The sequence below is a fragment of the Pistacia vera genome, unplaced genomic scaffold, assembly GCF_008641045.1.
Source record: "Pistacia vera cultivar Batoury unplaced genomic scaffold, PisVer_v2 Contig80, whole genome shotgun sequence".
NCBI lineage: Eukaryota > Viridiplantae > Streptophyta > Magnoliopsida > Sapindales > Anacardiaceae > Pistacia > Pistacia vera.
Window position 1 is genome coordinate 241,595 of NW_022196668.1, and position 17,394 is coordinate 258,988.

Here is a 17,394-nt window from a genome sequence, read left to right on the forward strand (position 1 = left end):
CTCTATCAGCCCTCCTGACTTGAGCGTCGAAGTGCCTATGGTAGACACGACACCAGTGTTTTACATAAGCTTTACACTTGTTTCTTTGTGTATGCAGGTTTAGCAAATTGTCAGTGGCCTTAACCTCATAAGATCAGTCTATTCTATAACCGGAGATTTTTACCATCTACAAGGAACAATTGGTATCATATAAACATATAACTGACACACTGTAGGCTTTCTCTAAATTATAACGTCAATGTTTGTGCCTTCTTTAGTGTAATTCGTAGCACAAATTATGGGGTACTTGCCCTAAATTTGGGTTGATTTCCCACTTTCTTTTATGTCTTTTCTTGAGAGTATTTGATGTCAAATCAGTAACCAAATCAGTCATCATATTAATAATAGATGATATATATCTATTTCCTTCTGTATCAAGTCAAGTGAACTCATTGAAATAGAACGTTATAATCATTCTAACCAATATTTAATTATTAGAAGTGTTAAAGGGGAACAATTGGTATCATATGAACATATAACCGTAATACTGTAGGCTTCCTCTAAATTATAATGTCAATGTCTGTGCCTTCTTTTGTGTAATTTCGTAGCACCAATTACCTGAATTTGGATTGATTTCCCACTTTCTTTTATGTCTTTTTTTTAGAGTCTTCAATATCAAATCAGTAACAAAATCAGCCGTCGTATTAATAATAAATAAATAAATAAACACACACACACACACACACACACATATAAATATGTTTCCTTCTGCATCAAGTCAAGTGAACTCATTAAAATATAACGTTATAATCACTCTAACCAATATTTAATTGTTAGAATGGTTAAAGGGGAACAAATGTGGGTTAGGTAGGATTCATAAGCAGCTTGTACACAGGGGCGGATCTAGCCCCTTTGAGGGTAGGCCTCATATTTAAAAAAAAAAAAAAAAAAATTACTAATAAATATGTCCACAAAAAATTTCTATTAATATATATACCCAGGCCCACCCTTAGATTTTAAAAAAATAAGAATTATTGTACATATATCCATATATCTAAGCCCACAAAAAACTTGCTATTAATATATATATTTCAAGCCCACATCATATTAAAAGTTTAAAATTCTCTCAACTCTTTTTCACCATGGGTTCACTTGTATTTTATGATTTTATCCTCAAAATTCTTTACACTCTCATTCTCTTTCTCATACTATTCGCTCTTAAAACTTTTAAAGACTAAAGTTGAAGTTTTCACTACTCAAAGTACCAAAATTAACTCTGTTTTCTGTTTTATTATTTTTAGGGGTGTGTACTACTCATTTCAATTCAGTTTATTTTAGGGTCGAATCATGCTTTTTTTTTTTTTTAAATTCTAATTTGAGGGAAAAAGACATGGATCTTGTGAGTTTATTTTGTGTTTTTTGTCTATGAATGAACCTACTTTCTCAAATTAAAACATTAATTATATTTTAAAGGACTTATTCTTCACCCTTCTGCCACCACTTTCCTATATTTTAAACGTCACCATTTAGCTGCTTAAAATTATTAAAGAAATTTGAGTTACTATCTATGCGTATACCAAGAAAATTCCCCATTTTTTTGTTAATTCATATTAAAAGTCAACGTAATGTTGACTTGATTTAAGTCTTAATTAACTTTAGCTTAGGCTATAACTGATCAAAATCATGAAAATTTATATTATAATATTTAGAAGCCAAAAAAAAAAAAAAAAAGTTTTGCTCAAGATCTACTCAAAATTTTGCTTCTCATAGATTTGTTTAAGTATGAAAGTATTGTGTTATTACATTCTTTTCCCTTAAATTTTTGATATTGTATATTTTTTTTGCTTAAGGTTGTGGTATTTTTTAAAGTTTTTATTAGTTGTTTGGCAAACAACAATGGAGCCGCGAAGGCCCCTCTTAAGCAAAAATCCTAGATCCGCCACTACTTGTATAACAAGTTTTCAGAAAAATGTACATTGTTAATAGTAAAGGGAGACACTTTTAGTTAAACAACCCAAGATGATTTGCATTATAAAAAGAACTGGCATTGCTTATTTTGTGGAAATCAAAGTTCAAAGTCTTAACTTGATAGAAAAAGTAAGCAATTAGATCATATATCTGCTTCATGAAGAAGGCAGTCGATTAAGTGGAAATAAAAAATGTGATAGAAAAAAGGAAAAAGAGAAAGTGAACAGCCATAAAGAAGAGAGTAATTAAAGAAATTAAAGACAAGAAAAAAACAAAAGAAGAGAAAACTGAGAGGGGAAGTAAAGTAAAAGAGAATGGACTGGAGAGGAAAAAAGATAAAAGTGACAGGAAATCAGCATCTGGTTACAAAACGAAGGAAATGGATTACTTCAGTTTTGGGAAATCGATTAATTTGATCACACAGTGCGTACTGAATTTTATTCATCTTTTCCGGTAAAAGTTTTCTCTTATAGGAAGAGGACAAACTGGGTAAAATATTTAAAGAGTGGATCGGTATAATAATGTAATCAAATTTTAATTCAGTCCCCAATTTTGGTATAATGTAGTATTTTCCATCTAAAAAATGATGAAGGATCATAATTTCTGAGATGCAGACGTGATAAATTAAAGTGCTTGCTTTATTTTTTCTTCTGAAAATCCTGATTCTTGTTGCTTCATGGTGAGGAAACACGTATATATAAACCGAATCAATGGGAAAGCCTCTTGGAAGTCACGCAAGGGGCATAAGTTTTGGTGTAAGGAGAAGGAAATCCAATAGAAAGTCTGTAAAGAATCTTTGAAATTGAAGGGAGAGGACAATGAAATGTCTTTATATCTTATAATACAATCCTGGAAATCTGGAATTCTAGAAAATGACTAGTGTTTTTCTTTTATTATTAATCCACCTAATGTGAATCAACTGGGTAGTTCAAGTTGGATAGAAATTTGGTATAAAGGTCATAAAGTAGGGATAATAAATTAATAATTAACCCTAAAGGGTTAGCCTAATAGTCAACTCCTTGAGTTCTTTGGTTCAAACCTTGAGACCACTTACCACAATAACATTATGGTTTACTTGGTCGCTTAGGCTTATAGGGTATTCAATGGACCTCGGATTAGTTGAGGTATACGCAAGCTAGCTCGGACACTCCTGTTACCAATAAAATAAAATAAAACAAAATAAATTAATAATTGTTCATCACTAAGGTTTAAGGAAAGTACATATGGGTCCAATAAAATTGGAAAGTGATATCATGCAATCTTTGTTAAAGTGTTGTATAAACCTCAAGGATGTCCATAAAAACCTCCTCAAGTTCCTTAAAACTTCATTTTTATTGTGGTAACTTAATCTCCAATATATTTTCTCAATTACATTAAGAGTACTTTTCGTAAGTTTGTTTAAAATTTAAGTTCTTAATTTTGAATTAAAAATAAATTATTTAATTATCAAGTAATAACGTTATGAGTATTTCAAAATTTCACGTGAGTTTTCAAATAAAAACACAAAAAATCAAAATCAAAATTTGAGTTTTTAAAAATCATAACTGATTTCCATGATACCGTGGTAAATAAAGTACGACAATTTAGGTAATTTTTTGACCCTGGCATTCAATTTACATTTAATAGGAAAGTATATTTATTTTTTTAAATCATTATCCCAATTAAGTGTAATATTATTCTTACAAAGTGTATATACAAATTATAATGGACAAACTGATCATGTGCCACATAATGATTGAGAGAATGAAAATGTAAAATCAACTTATTAGATAAAGATAAAGGATGTGTCAATAAAAAGAAATTACATCATTTTATATACTTAATTTTGTATATAAATTTTGTAATATACTTTTGAGTTATTAAAATCCCATTATTAAAGAAATTTGCTATTACACTGTTCGCGAAGCCACTATACAAGTTCCATAAAAGCTGTAATCCCTGTGATTTTCATCTTCCTATGGTAAAAGTTTACCAAAAATTTCATTTTCTATAGAGAATGACTGACTTGACCAACAAGCTGTTCACATGGCGAATGAGTATTCAACGGTTCACATTATTTCCCATGAATCTGGAGCAGCAAAATAATATAAAAAGAAAATCAGCGATCCTGTGCAACATGCATGATTATCATTTTATTCAATAACACAAAAGAATAATTGTTTGGAATTTCCAGGAAAAAAGTAGGCTCCGTTTGGTAAAACAATTTCAAATACTATTTTGTTTTCCCAATAAATTAAACAGTAAAATTGGTTTATTTTCAAAATATTATTTTATATTATTCAATCTCTTTTAAACCCCCCTAAATTTATTAATTTAACTAAACAATCCCAAATTTTTTTTTAGAAATTGACAAAAACACCCCAACAACCCGCATTTACCAGATTTCGACCACCATTGTCAAAAGCTGACCGAAATCTGATAAAATGATGCACTACCGGCTCTGGCCAGTAGTACACTGATCTAGCCTTTTTCGATCAGATCTACGATGGATCTGGTCAGAAAAGGCCAGATCTACTGCCAAAGATCTGGCCGTCAATGGCCAGATCTCTAGCCGTAGCCAGTCGTTAACGACCGTATCTTTGGCCGTCATTGATGACCAAATGCAACCAAATTTAGCCGTCAATGGCCAAATCTAGCTGTAGATCTGGCATTTTCTAACCAGATCCACCGTGGATCTGGTCGAAAAAGGTCATATCGGCATACGACCAGCTAGATCCAACCTTTCATATGCTGATACGATGACTCCGGCCACCCTCCGGCGGTGGTGGCTGACTGTCCGTATTTAATGGGTGGGTTATGGATGTTTTTATTAACTTTTAATATTTTATTAAAGGGGTGTTTAGTAAATAAACAAACATAGAGGGTATTTTTGTTCATTTCCAAATCCTGCATCGTAATACCCATCCAATTTTAACTTTTTTCAAAATATTATTTTAAAAAGTATCAAAATAATGAACCAAATGACCCGAATACCTTATTGATTTTGGAATAAAAGAAAATATATGCCAGCTATTAACCAGTATTTCAAAGCCAGTTATTAACTTTTCTTCAAACTGTAATTAACATGATTTATTTTGGAATAAAATGACCTGTTATATTTGTTAACAAAATTTAGTAGCAAATATTGATAAGCGTTATCGCAAAAGGAAAATAAAATTTGGAAACTAAAATAAAATAAAATGTATCAGCTGCTTGTCTTCTGCATTGAAGATTTTCAACCACCAGCAACTTTTTCTTCAGTTCTTTGAGCTCTGAATCTACCCCTCCAACAAGGTTCCAGGCATTGTCCCACACCTCATTGGCGATAGAATTGGTAACCACTTCAACAATAAAAGTTTGCCGCCCTCTTAAATTGTTTTGGTAATGATAATACGGAAATTATAAATAGACTCTAGTTTATGAATAGTAAGAAATATTGGAAATATCAAAAAAGAATGCTACATTGATTAATCTCCAAATTCAAAGAGAAAAAATTTGGTGCAAGGATATGTATGCATAGATCATCTAGTCAGCTTCTAATATGAACATGTATGGCACGCACACACTATTGAGCACCAAGCAATTGCTCCATCAATTAGAAGTTATTTGTAAGAGTGCAAGAGCACACAACGGATGAACAATAAATAAATTGAGAATATTCCATCAATTTATATCTTATTTGTAGGTAACTGAGATATTTTAGAATAATAAATCTAATGAACTTACTTTGTAACTGATTATAGATGTGTAGTTGTTTGAATATAATTAATTCAAAGAAAATACTTGATTATTTTCTTAAATTCATTTTTGAAATAGTATAATATATTGATAAAGGCAATGTTGAAATTATTGATAAAGGAAACGTCGTAAAAGATAACACTCTGATAATAGTTTCCATAAATAATTTGGCTCCGTTTGGTGCATATATTGGGAAAACTATTCTAGTTTTCCCAATAAAGTTAACACAAAATTTGTGTTTGGTTCACTATTCTCAAAATATAAATCTAAATATTCAATTTCTTTTAAACCCCCTAAATTTATTAATTTAACTAAACAACCAAAAAAAAATTTTAATTGATAAAAACACCCCAGCAACCCAAATTTACCAGATTCTGGCCACCATTGCCGAAAGCTGGCCGAAATCTAGTGTAATGATGCACGACTGGCTAAATCTGGCCGGTAGTGCATTGATCTAACCTTTTCTGGCCAGATCCACGGTGGATCTGACCGGAAAAAGCCAGATCTACGGCGAAAGATCTGGCAATCAACGGCCAGATCTTTGGCCGTAGACAGTCGTCAACGACGGCCGTATCTTTGGCTATCATTGACAACCGAATGCGGCCAGATCTGGTCATCAATGGCAGATCTAGCCGTAGATCTGGCCGCCAGATCCATGGTGGATCTAGTCGGGAAAGGCCATATCAGCGTACGACTAGCAAGATCTAGCCGGTCATGCGCTGATACGGCGACTCCGGCCACCCTCCGATGGTGGTGGCTGGCTGTCCGTATTTAATGAGTGGGTTGGGGGTGTTTTTGTTAACTTTGAATATTTTATTATAGGGGTGATTAGTAAATAAATAAACATAAATGGTATTTTTATTAATTTTCAAAATTTTACATCGTAATACCCATCCAATTTAACTTTTTTCAAAATATTATTCTAAAAACTATCGAATAATGAATCAAACGGAGCCGTAATACTTCACCAAGTACCCCAAGTGCTTCTTTACTTTCATAAATACTTTTTTGTTATATATCGCATTATTAATGAATGAGAACTTGCGTCAACTTATATTCTTCAAATCCATTAACTCAGTAAATGGACTTCGGCTGGAGGATGATATATTGTCTGAAGTCTAAAACTGAATATGTTTAGACTGGATTCAATTGGAGAATATCTACACAGTTAGGCCCAATCAGTTATGATGAGTTTCACAACAGACTTGAGATTAGATGGTGAGATGTGATGAATTCGTGAGCTTCATGCAGCAACGTGTCTACTTTGTCAGAATTCGTATTTGTCTCACGTTACCAAGTCGCTGTGTCATTACGGGTGTAGGTTTATTCGTGGGTTTTAGACATTTTAGTCTTGAGCTAGCTTTTGAGCGTAAGCTTTACTCTCTAAATATCAGCCTAATATTTTATGTTTTATTTTATTTTTTTGGAAAACGAAAGGAAAGACAGTGCTGTAAGGACCTTCGGAGAGATCTCGACATGAAGTTTTGCAGAAGTAATGAATTATTATAACGTAAAGTAGACATGAAGTTGGCAATTGAACAAGAATTTAAGAAGTTAAAGTTTCGACAATTGCTATGCACCTCTCCATGAGTACGTAAATGGGGCCGGAGTACTGCTGAGCCAACAACTGAACTGATTGGACCCCTTCCTCTCATCACTAACATTTCCTCTGTCTTGGATTTTACTAGCAACGGGTTCCACAATTCCTGGGGTATAATATGACTCTGCATCATAAATTATGATGTCAATGTCAGTGCTTTCTTCAGTGTAATTTCGTAGCACAAATTACGGGTAACTTGCTACAAAGAAGAGAACAAAGAATCAAAGTAAAAGGAAGAGGAAACCGAGGGAAGAAGCAAAGAAAAAGAGAAGAGTAGAGAGGAAAAAGGAAATTGACCGGAAACAGTCAGCATTTGTTTACAAACGAAGCAAATGAATTGCTTTAATTTTAGGGAAATCTTAGTTAATTTTATTCATCTTTTCGAAAATGGAAAATTGTGTTGGAGTTTAAGAGATTTCTTTTATAGAAAGAGAACAAACTGGTGAGAAATGTAAACAGTGAGTCGGTCAGAAATGTAGATTATCCATCCACAAAATGATGAAGGATGATAAGGCATAGCCCATGTCTGCATTATCACACTTCATTTCTGAGATGTAGACTTGACAAGTTATAGTACATGGTTTATTTATTTATTCTTATGAAAATCCTGGTTTCTTCCCGGAGGTGAAACACTCTATATAAACAGATCAATGGGGAAGCCCCTTGGAAAAAAACGCATGAGGACATAACTTTGGTGTAAAGAGAAGGAAACCCATGCACAAAGTCTATAAAATAATTCAATCGACATCTCTGTTACCTGGAGTCCGAGAAAATGGCTAGTGTTTTTCTTTTATTATTAATGCACTTAAAGTGGATCAACTGGGTATTTCAGGTTGGATATAGATTTGGTGTAATTATCGGTCATAAAGTAGGGGTAATAATTATTCATCCCTACGGTTTAGGAAAAGTACATAAATTGGAAAGTTAATGCAATCTGTACAAATTCTTAATTTTGTATAAAAAACAATTGTTAATTATTTAATTATCAAGTAACTAAAATTTTTGTTTACAAAAATCATTTCAATAAAGTTTCCAATAACTTAAGTTAAAAGTTATGTAACTACTATAAATAAATAAACTCAGAATACGTTATTCTCACCTAAGACATTTCTACTCAACTAAAATTGTCCATATATTTCTGTTATCTTATTACTTTTTTGCATTGATTTGTTGTTACCATCTCAATCCATTATTTTGTTCAACCAATTTATTTTTGTTCATCCAATTTACACCATTCTGGAAATTTTCAACCCTCCATTGCCATGTCTTTGAGACTTCGAAAACCCAGCGAACCAGAAATATGTGACAAAGAAGATAGTCTCTTGGCCCTGGCAAAACTCCATCAAAGAAGGTGGCGATTGGCTTTTGATGTCATTCGCTTCACCAGGGCTCTTGCTTCTTTGTCAAAGATAGCTCTAGACAGCAACAAACAAATCTTGCGGTCCCTCTCTTATGTTGCCATTGATATCGGTAAAGCATTGCCACACGATGACGCTGTAGTTAATTTTCTCGACATTGATCAGAAAATACTCACTACCATGGTGAAAGAGAAGAACTTCGAATCTTTGAGTAATCTTGGAGGAGTGAAGCAAGTTGCTGCAATTCTTGGAACCGACGAAAAGAATGGTGTCCCAGTTAATGATGCCCAACTTCTGCAGAGAACGAATGCTTTTGGTAAAAACTGTTACAAAAAGCCAGATGCAAAAAGCTTTTTTAGTTTTGTTTATGAAGCATTCAAAGATACTACCATTATCATACTTCTAGTCTGTGCAATACTATCTCTAGCCTTCGGAATTAAAGAAGATGGCTTGAAAGAAGGGTGGTATGATGGCAGCAGTGTTATATTTGCTGTGTTTTTGGTTGTAATTGTCTCTGCCGTGAGTAACTTTAAGCAAAATAGACAATTTGAAAAGCTTTCTGATGAGAGTGACGACATAAAAGTTGAAGTAGTGAGAGATGGCAGGCGCCAGACCGTGTCAATCTTTGAAGTTGTAGTAGGTGATGTTGTGTGTTTGAAGATCGGCGATCAAATTCCGGCTGATGGGCTGTTCTTGAATGGTCACTCCTTGAAGGTGGATGAATCTAGCATGACTGGTGAAAGTGACCATGTTGAGATCAATGGCAGCAAGAATCCTTTCTTGCTTTCTGGCACAAAGGTCACAGATGGTTATGGTTCTATGCTCATCACTGCTGTCGGTATGAAAACGGCATGGGGAGAGATGATGAGTTCTATTAGCCGTGACCTGGATGAGCAGACTCCACTGCAAGTTCGCCTCAACAAGCTGACTTCCTATATCGGAAAGATTGGATTGGCAGTAGCTATGCTGGTCCTTCTTGTTATGTTGATTCGTTACTTCACAGGCAACACCACAGATGAAAGAGGAAACAGAGAATTCAACCGCGGCAAGTCAAAGTTTGACGAGGTAATGAATGCAGTTCTAAGAATTATTGCTGCAGCAGTCACAATAGTGGTGGTTGCAATTCCTGAAGGTTTGCCTCTGGCTGTTACTCTCACTCTGGCATACTCTATGAAGCGTATGATGGCAGATAATGCATTGGTTAGAAAACTCTCTGCTTGCGAAACGATGGGATCCGCCACAACAATCTGCACAGACAAAACAGGCACGCTCACTTTGAATGAAATGAAAGTGACAGAGTTTTGGCTTGGAAAAGAAGCAATGACGGATACGGATATAGCTGCTAACGTTTATGAGTTGCTACAAGAAGGGGTTGGTCTAAACACAATTGGTACTGTTTATCAGTCAAACTCTGGATCACCGCCTGAGATATCTGGTAGTCCAACTGAGAAAGCAATACTTTCCTGGGCTGTGTTAAGCTTTGAAATGAACCTGGATGTGTCAAAATTAAATTGTGACATAATCCATGTAGAGGCCTTCAATTCAGAGAAAAAGAGAAGTGGTATCTTGATGAGGAGGATCAACGAAAATGTTGTTCATACACACTGGAAGGGAGCTGCCGAGATGATACTGGCCATGTGTTCGCATTATTATGACAGAAGTGGTACGATGAAAGTAATTGATGGTGAAGAAAGAAAGCAGATTGGGAAAATTATTAAGAGTATGGCAGCTCAGAGCCTGCGATGCATTGCCTTTGCTCACACAAAAGTTGCAGAAGAAAATGGGAAAACTCATGAGAAGCTTGAAGAATCTGGATTGACCTTGCTGGGACTCGTTGGTTTGAAGGATCCTTGTCGGCCAGGTGTGGGCAAAGCTGTAGAATCCTGAAAGAAAGCTGGAGTGAATGTCAAAATGATCACTGGAGACAACATCCACACAGCAAGAGCTATAGCTATTGAATGTGGAATACTCAGTCCTAGTGAAGATTTGAATACCAAAGCCGTAGTAGAAGGTGTTCAATTCAGGAATTACTCAGATGAAGAGAGGATGGCGAAGATCGATAAAATCAGTGTAATGGCAAGATCGTCCCCTTTTGACAAGCTTTTGATGGTACAGTGCTTGAAGCGAAAAGGTCATGTGGTAGCTGTTACAGGAGATGGGACAAATGATGCACCTGCTCTAAAGGAAGCTGACATTGGGCTCTCCATGGGGATCCAAGGCACTGAAGTTGCAAAGGAAAGCTCAGACATAATCATCTTGGATGATAACTTTTCCTCTGTGGTGACTGTTTTGAGGTGGGGAAGGTGTGTATACAACAACATTCAAAAGTTCATCCAGTTTCAGCTCACAGTGAATGTTGCAGCCCTTGTCATCAATTTTATTGCAGCAGTTTCTTCTGGTGATGTTCCGTTGACTGCTGTCCAGCTGTTGTGGGTAAATCTAATCATGGACACCTTGGGAGCTTTAGCATTGGCTACCGAACGACCCACCAACCAACTTATGACCAAACTACCTGTGGGCCGATCTGCGCCTCTCATAACCAAGGTCATGTGGAGGAACCTTGTTGCTCAGGCTTTGTATCAAGTAATTGTGCTATTAATTCTGCAGTTCAGGGAAAGATCCATCTTCAGCGTGGACGAGAAGATAAAGAACACAATGATATTCAACACATTTGTCTTCTGCCAGATCTTCAATGAGTTTAATGCAAGGAACCTGGAGGAGAAGAATATATTCAAAGGACTGCACAAGAACAAACTCTTTATTGGGATTGTTGGGACTACACTAATTCTTCAAGTCTTGATGGTGGAGTTTCTGAACAAGTTTGCCAACACTAAGAGGCTGAATTTGGAGCAATGGGGTGCCTGTGTTTGCATTGCTGCTATGTCCTGGTTGATTGGTTGGCTCGTGAAGTGGATTCCAGTTTCTGGAAAACAGTTTCTCTTCTTTTCCAAGCAAGGAGCATCCGCAAATTGAACAATTTATCATTGTCAGAGTCTGAATTTTTTTTATTACAGGACAGATTTATTCAGTCCAAAAAATACAGATTTCCCTGGACTTTCAATGTTAAATTGAATACTATTTCAATCATAGACAGGCATCCAATATGTATATCAGGATCACCAATACACGAATGCATTATAAGTTCTTCCAGACTAGCATATTTCATGTGGTGGGTGCTTTTCACATACATAATCTGCTCAATGACTAATTTCACACTCAATTTATTGAAACATATGATTAACCAAATAAAGTTTTACTCAGGCCGAAAGAAAGACAGAGACACAGATGGCAGAGTGGTGCTTTTGACTGAGCTTTTCTTTTCCAGCAAAAACTTTTGATTAATGACTCAACCTTGGAAAGTTTTTGGTACCAAAAAGCAAACAACAGAAAAAAAAGAAAAAAAAAAAAAAAGAAGAAGGGAGAAGCTCATTCGTGTTGAAGGTTGATGCTGTGCTGGAAGTTTGGTTTGCCGAATGTATGAAAGCCTGGAAAAGTTTTGCTCTGCATGGACGTGCATGGGAGTGCTTCACGGTTCAGTGGTTTAAGTTCTACTGTAATTTAATGTTAATCCTTGTATTTATTGGCTCAACTTTTTTTGTAATGAAGTTGTTAGCTTTTTGAGTGGTTTAGCTGAGATTAAGGAAAAGTCTCTGATGGTTGTTGAAACAGTAAGTGGAAGTATGTTATATGCAGATTTTTGTCTAATGAAAATATGTCCAGTTTTTAAGTTTTATCTTTCTTCTTCTTTGCACAACCAGCATCATAAAAACGAACATGGTATCAGAGCTTAACCAACCAACCATCGTCTAACAAGATCACTCAAAAAACTCATCCCAAATCACCATCAAACTTCAGCCTTACGCAAGAACCAAATGTTTTCAAAAAACTGCAACCAGTTTTACGCATGGCTTCTCAATCTGCGTCTCTCTCACCTCCAGTGTTCAATGGGGACCAGTATCACATTTGGGCTGTTAGAATGAGAGCCTACCTAAGAGGACAAGGGCTGTGGCAATATGTGGAAGAGGAGAAACAGCCACCTCAACTCGGTCCAAACCCAACTTTGAATCAAATGAGAATGTATGAAGAGGAAATGTCCAAAGCTCCAAGAGCTCTTTCTCACATACATTCGGCAGTAACAGACCTTGTATTTATAAGGATAATGGCGTGTGAAACTGCAAAGGAAGCTTGGGATAGACTAAGAGAAGAGTTCATGGGAAGTGATACAACCCATAACATGCAAGTCATGAACCTGCGCAGGGAGTTTGAAATGCTGAGAATGTAGGAGGTAGAGAAGGTTAAGGAGTATGTAGACAGACTCATGAGTGTGGTGAACAAAATCAGATTGTTGGGAGTTGAGATGAGTGACAAGATGATAGTTGAAAAAGTGTTAGTCAGCCTTCCGGAAAGGTTTGAGTCCAAGATATCTTCCTTAGAAGATTCAAAAGATCTCTCCCAAATCAGCCTCACTGAATTGGTTCATGCCCTGCAGGCCCAAGAACAAAGAAGGTTGATGAGGCAGGAGGACTCAAATGAAGGTGCTATGTTGGTTGCTCAAAAGGGAGTGAATATGCAGGGAAGTAATAGAAAATATGCTGGGGATAAGAGAGGAAAAGAGAGAGCTGGTGGACAGTGGGGAAAACAGAGTGGAGGAAGAAATTATCCACCATGTTCCCACTGCAAAAAGAAGGGACATCCGGATAGCAAGTGCTGGTTCAGGCCTGGGATTCAATGCAGGGGATGCAAGCAGTTTAGCCACATTGAAAAGGTGTGCAGGAACAAGACTGCACAGCCACCACAGCAAGCACAAAGTGCAGATGACCAGCAGCAAACCAGTGAACCAGAGCAGCTATTTGTAGCCTCATGCTACTCAATGCAAACCAGCAGAGATGTGTGGCTGATAGACAGCAGATGCACTAACCACATGGCAGCAAATGTGGAGAATTTTGTTAGGCTGGACAGGACCTATAGCTCTAAGGTTAAGATTGGAAATGGTGACTATGTAGAAGCAAGAGGGATTGGAGATGTGGCAGTCCAAACTAAGGCAGGAACGAAGGTTATTTCTAATGTTCTGTTTGTACCTGAAATTGCACAAAATTTGTTAAGTGTAGGTCAAATGTTAGAGAGAAATTATACCTTGCATTTCCAAAACCATTCTTGCATTATAAAGGATAGTGAAGGAAATGAGTTGTTGAGTGTGAGGATGCTTGGTAAAAGCTTTCCTCTAGACTGGAAAAAACCAGAAAACTCAGCATTAATCACCAAGGTTGAAGAGTCTGAGTTATGGCATAGAAGACTTGGACATTTTCATTACCTTGGAATTAAAGAACTCAAGTCAAGGGACACGGTATTAGACCTGCCCGAGATAGAAGAGAAAAGGACTTTGTGCACAGCCTGCCAACTTGGCAAACTTAGCAGGCCATCATTTCCTTTGGATCAAGCCTGGAGAGCAAGTCACAAGCTGCAACTGATCCACTCAGATGTGTGTGGCCCAATGAAGATAGAATCCTTAAATGGCAGCAGGTACTTTGTACTCTTCATTAATGATTTCTCAAGGGTGGCTTGGGTTTATTTCTTGAAGCAGAAAAATGAAGTGGCTGCTGTGTTCAAACAATTTAAGTTGCTGGTGGAGAATGAAGCTGGAACCTTGATCAAAGCAGTAAGGACAGACAATGGAACAGAGTACACTTCAAATGAGTTCAAGACAGTCTGCAGCCTAGCTGGAATAAAGCAGCAGTTCACAGCACCATACACCCCTCAATAGAATAGTGTTTGTGAAAGAAGAAACCGAACCATTATGGAAATGGCCAGGTGTATGATGACTGGAAAAAACCTCCCTAAAGTGTTCTGGGCAGAAGCTGTTAATACAGCAGTTTTCCTATTGAATAGGCTGCCCACCAGGGCAGTCAAACATCAAACACCAATTGAGGCATGGACTGGAGTCAAGCCAATAGTAGGGAACCTAAAGGAATTTGGAAGCATAGCCTATGTAATGATCCCAGCCAGCAAAAGGTCCAAGTTGGATGACAAGGCTGAAATTGGGATATTTATAGGCTACAGCAGCAACTCTAAAGCTTATAGAGTTTATGTTCCTGAGTCCAAAAGGATTGTAATCACAAGGGACATAAAGGTTGATGAATGTGGAGTCTGGAATTAGGAAGAAAAAATGGTTGATGTGCAGGCTGAATCAAGTCAGAATGAGAGAAGAGAGGGACTGATTCAAGAGGCAGATTCAGATGAGGAAGAAGATCATGCTGTGAGAGGAACTAGAACCTTGGCTGATGTGTATGAAAGGTGCAATACGGCAGTGGTGGAGCCAAGATGCTATTTTGATGCAGCAAAATCTGAATTGTGGAGGGCTGCAATGCAGGAAGAATTGAGCATGATCAATAAAAATCAAACCTGGAAATTGGTACCAAGACCTGAAAAAAGAAAAGTCATTAAGGTTAAATGGATTTTCAAACTGAAAATCAATCCTGATGGCTCAATTTACAAGCATAAAGCAAGGCTAGTGGTGAAGGGTTTTGCACAGCAACCAGGCATGGATTTTTCAGAAACTTTTGCCCCGGTTGCTAGGCAAGACACAATCAGGCTGTTGTTGGCTCTTGCAGCTCAGTTCAACTGGAAAATTTTCCAGTTGGATGTCAAGTCAGCATTCCTGAATGGATGGATTTCAGAAGAGCTGTATGTTGAGCAACCCGAAGGCTACAAGGTTGAGGGAAAGGAGGACTATGTGTACCTATTGAGGAAGGCATTGTATGGCTTGAAACAGGCCCCTAAAGCCTGGTACAGCCGAATAAATGACCATTTATGCAGCCTTGGATATACTAGAAGTCCTAATGAACACACTCTCTACATTAGGAAAACTGAGAAAGGAGTGGCTGTGGTTTCTCTATATGTTGATGACTTGTTGGTGACAGGGAGTAATCCTGATGAATTGGACCAATTCAAGTTGGATAAGCAAACTGAATTTGAAATGACAGATTTGGGATTGATGAAGTACTTTCTTGGCATGGAGATAACTCAAGCTATTGGGGAGATTTTTGTGTGTCAACAAAGGTATGTAACCGAGCTTCTCTCAAGGTTTGGAATGGAAAATTGCAAACCAGTGAATACCCCTCTGGTTCCCAACCTGAAATTAAGCAAAACAGATGGTGCAGAGAGGATTGATGAAGGGAAATACAGAAGCTTAGTGGGAAGTCTACTGTATTATACAGCCACCAGACCTGACCTTATGTTTACAGCAAGTTACCTCTCAAGGTTTATGAGCAATCCAAGTGAATTGCATTTTAAAGCTGCCAAACGTGTGTTGAGGTATGTGAAAGGAACCAGCATGTTAGGCATCTGGTTCAGGAAATCCGGAAGTCTGAAGCTGATGGGGTACACTGACAGTGATTGGGGTGGATCCCTGGATGATGCAAGAAGCACCTCTGATTATGTGTTCTACCTGAATGAGGGTGCAATCAGTTGGCTGTCAAGGAAGCAGGAAACTGTGGCACAGTCTACTGCTGAAGCTGAATATGTATCTGCCGCAGCAGCTGTGAACCAGGCTGTGTGGCTTAGGAAGATGTTGAATGACTTACAGCAAATGCAAGAGGATCCTACTTTGATTCTATGTGATAACCAGTCGGCTGTAGCAATGGCAAAGAATCCTATACTTCAAGGAAAAACAAAGCATATTAAGATTAAGTATCATGCTGTTAGGGAAGCTGAACAGTGTAGAGAAGTGAACTTAGTTCACTGCAGAGGGGAAGACCAAGTTGCAGACATCATGACAAAGGCATTATGCAAATCCAAGTTTGAAGCCTTGAGGCTAAAACTTGGTGTTTCCAGCCAAAGCACCAAGGTGGAGTGTTGAAGGTTGATGATGTGCTGGAAGTTTGGTTTGCCGAATGTATGAAAGCCTGGAAAAGTTTTGCTCTGCATGGACGTGCATGGGAGTGCTTCACGGTTCAGTGGTTTAAGTTCTACTGTAATTTAATGTTAATCCTTGTATTTATTGGCTCAACTTTTTTTTGTAATGAAGTTGTTAGCTATTTGAGTGGTTTAGCTGAGATTAAGGAAAAGTCTCTGATGGTTGTTGAAACAGTAAGTGGAAGTATGTTATATGCAGATTTTTGTCTAATGAAAATATGTCCAGTTTTTAAGTTTTATCTTTCTTCTTCTTTGCACAACCAGCATCATAAAAACGAACAATTCACACAGCTGTCATATTTCCTCCCCGTCAATTATCAATCATCAAGTTTTTCTTTCATATTGTCCTTTTGTTTAACTCAAAAAGATTGTTCTCGTAAGTACTCTCTTTTATATTCATTTTACTGTTTCAATTCAAAGAAAGAAATAGAGAATATGGAAGAAAATACCTTCGGAATGAAGAACCCAGAGAACACAATAACTTTCTAATAAAAAATATTGATCCAACAATCATTACATCATTCAAGTTGTTTCCTTTTTTCTCGGAGGCTTTTTGCATTCTCTTATTAAAAAGACTTTCTGGACACATTCAACTTTTAGTTACCACCCATGGATGTCTAACAAGAAGATAGCCCAATGGCAAAATGCCAATAAGTTATGTGCGGTATATGACGGTGGAAGCATACTTTTGCTGTCTTTCTATCTAGTCGTACTGCTCTTTTTGTGAGTAACTTTAAGCAAAATACACTATTTGAAATGGTTTTAAACTACCCAGGATGATTTTTTGGTGTTTAATTATAAGAACTTGTTGGAGTTGTCGACCACTTCAACAATAAGGGGTCAAACAGATGTATTCAGGGG

General features: G+C 36.9%; 1 pseudogene; it reads left to right on the forward strand.

Annotated features, from left to right (window-relative positions):
- The first annotated feature begins 8,442 nt into the window (after nucleotides 1-8,442).
- Nucleotides 8,443-11,779, forward strand: LOC116117127 (annotated as a pseudogene).
- The last annotated feature ends 5,615 nt before the right edge of the window (nucleotides 11,780-17,394 follow it).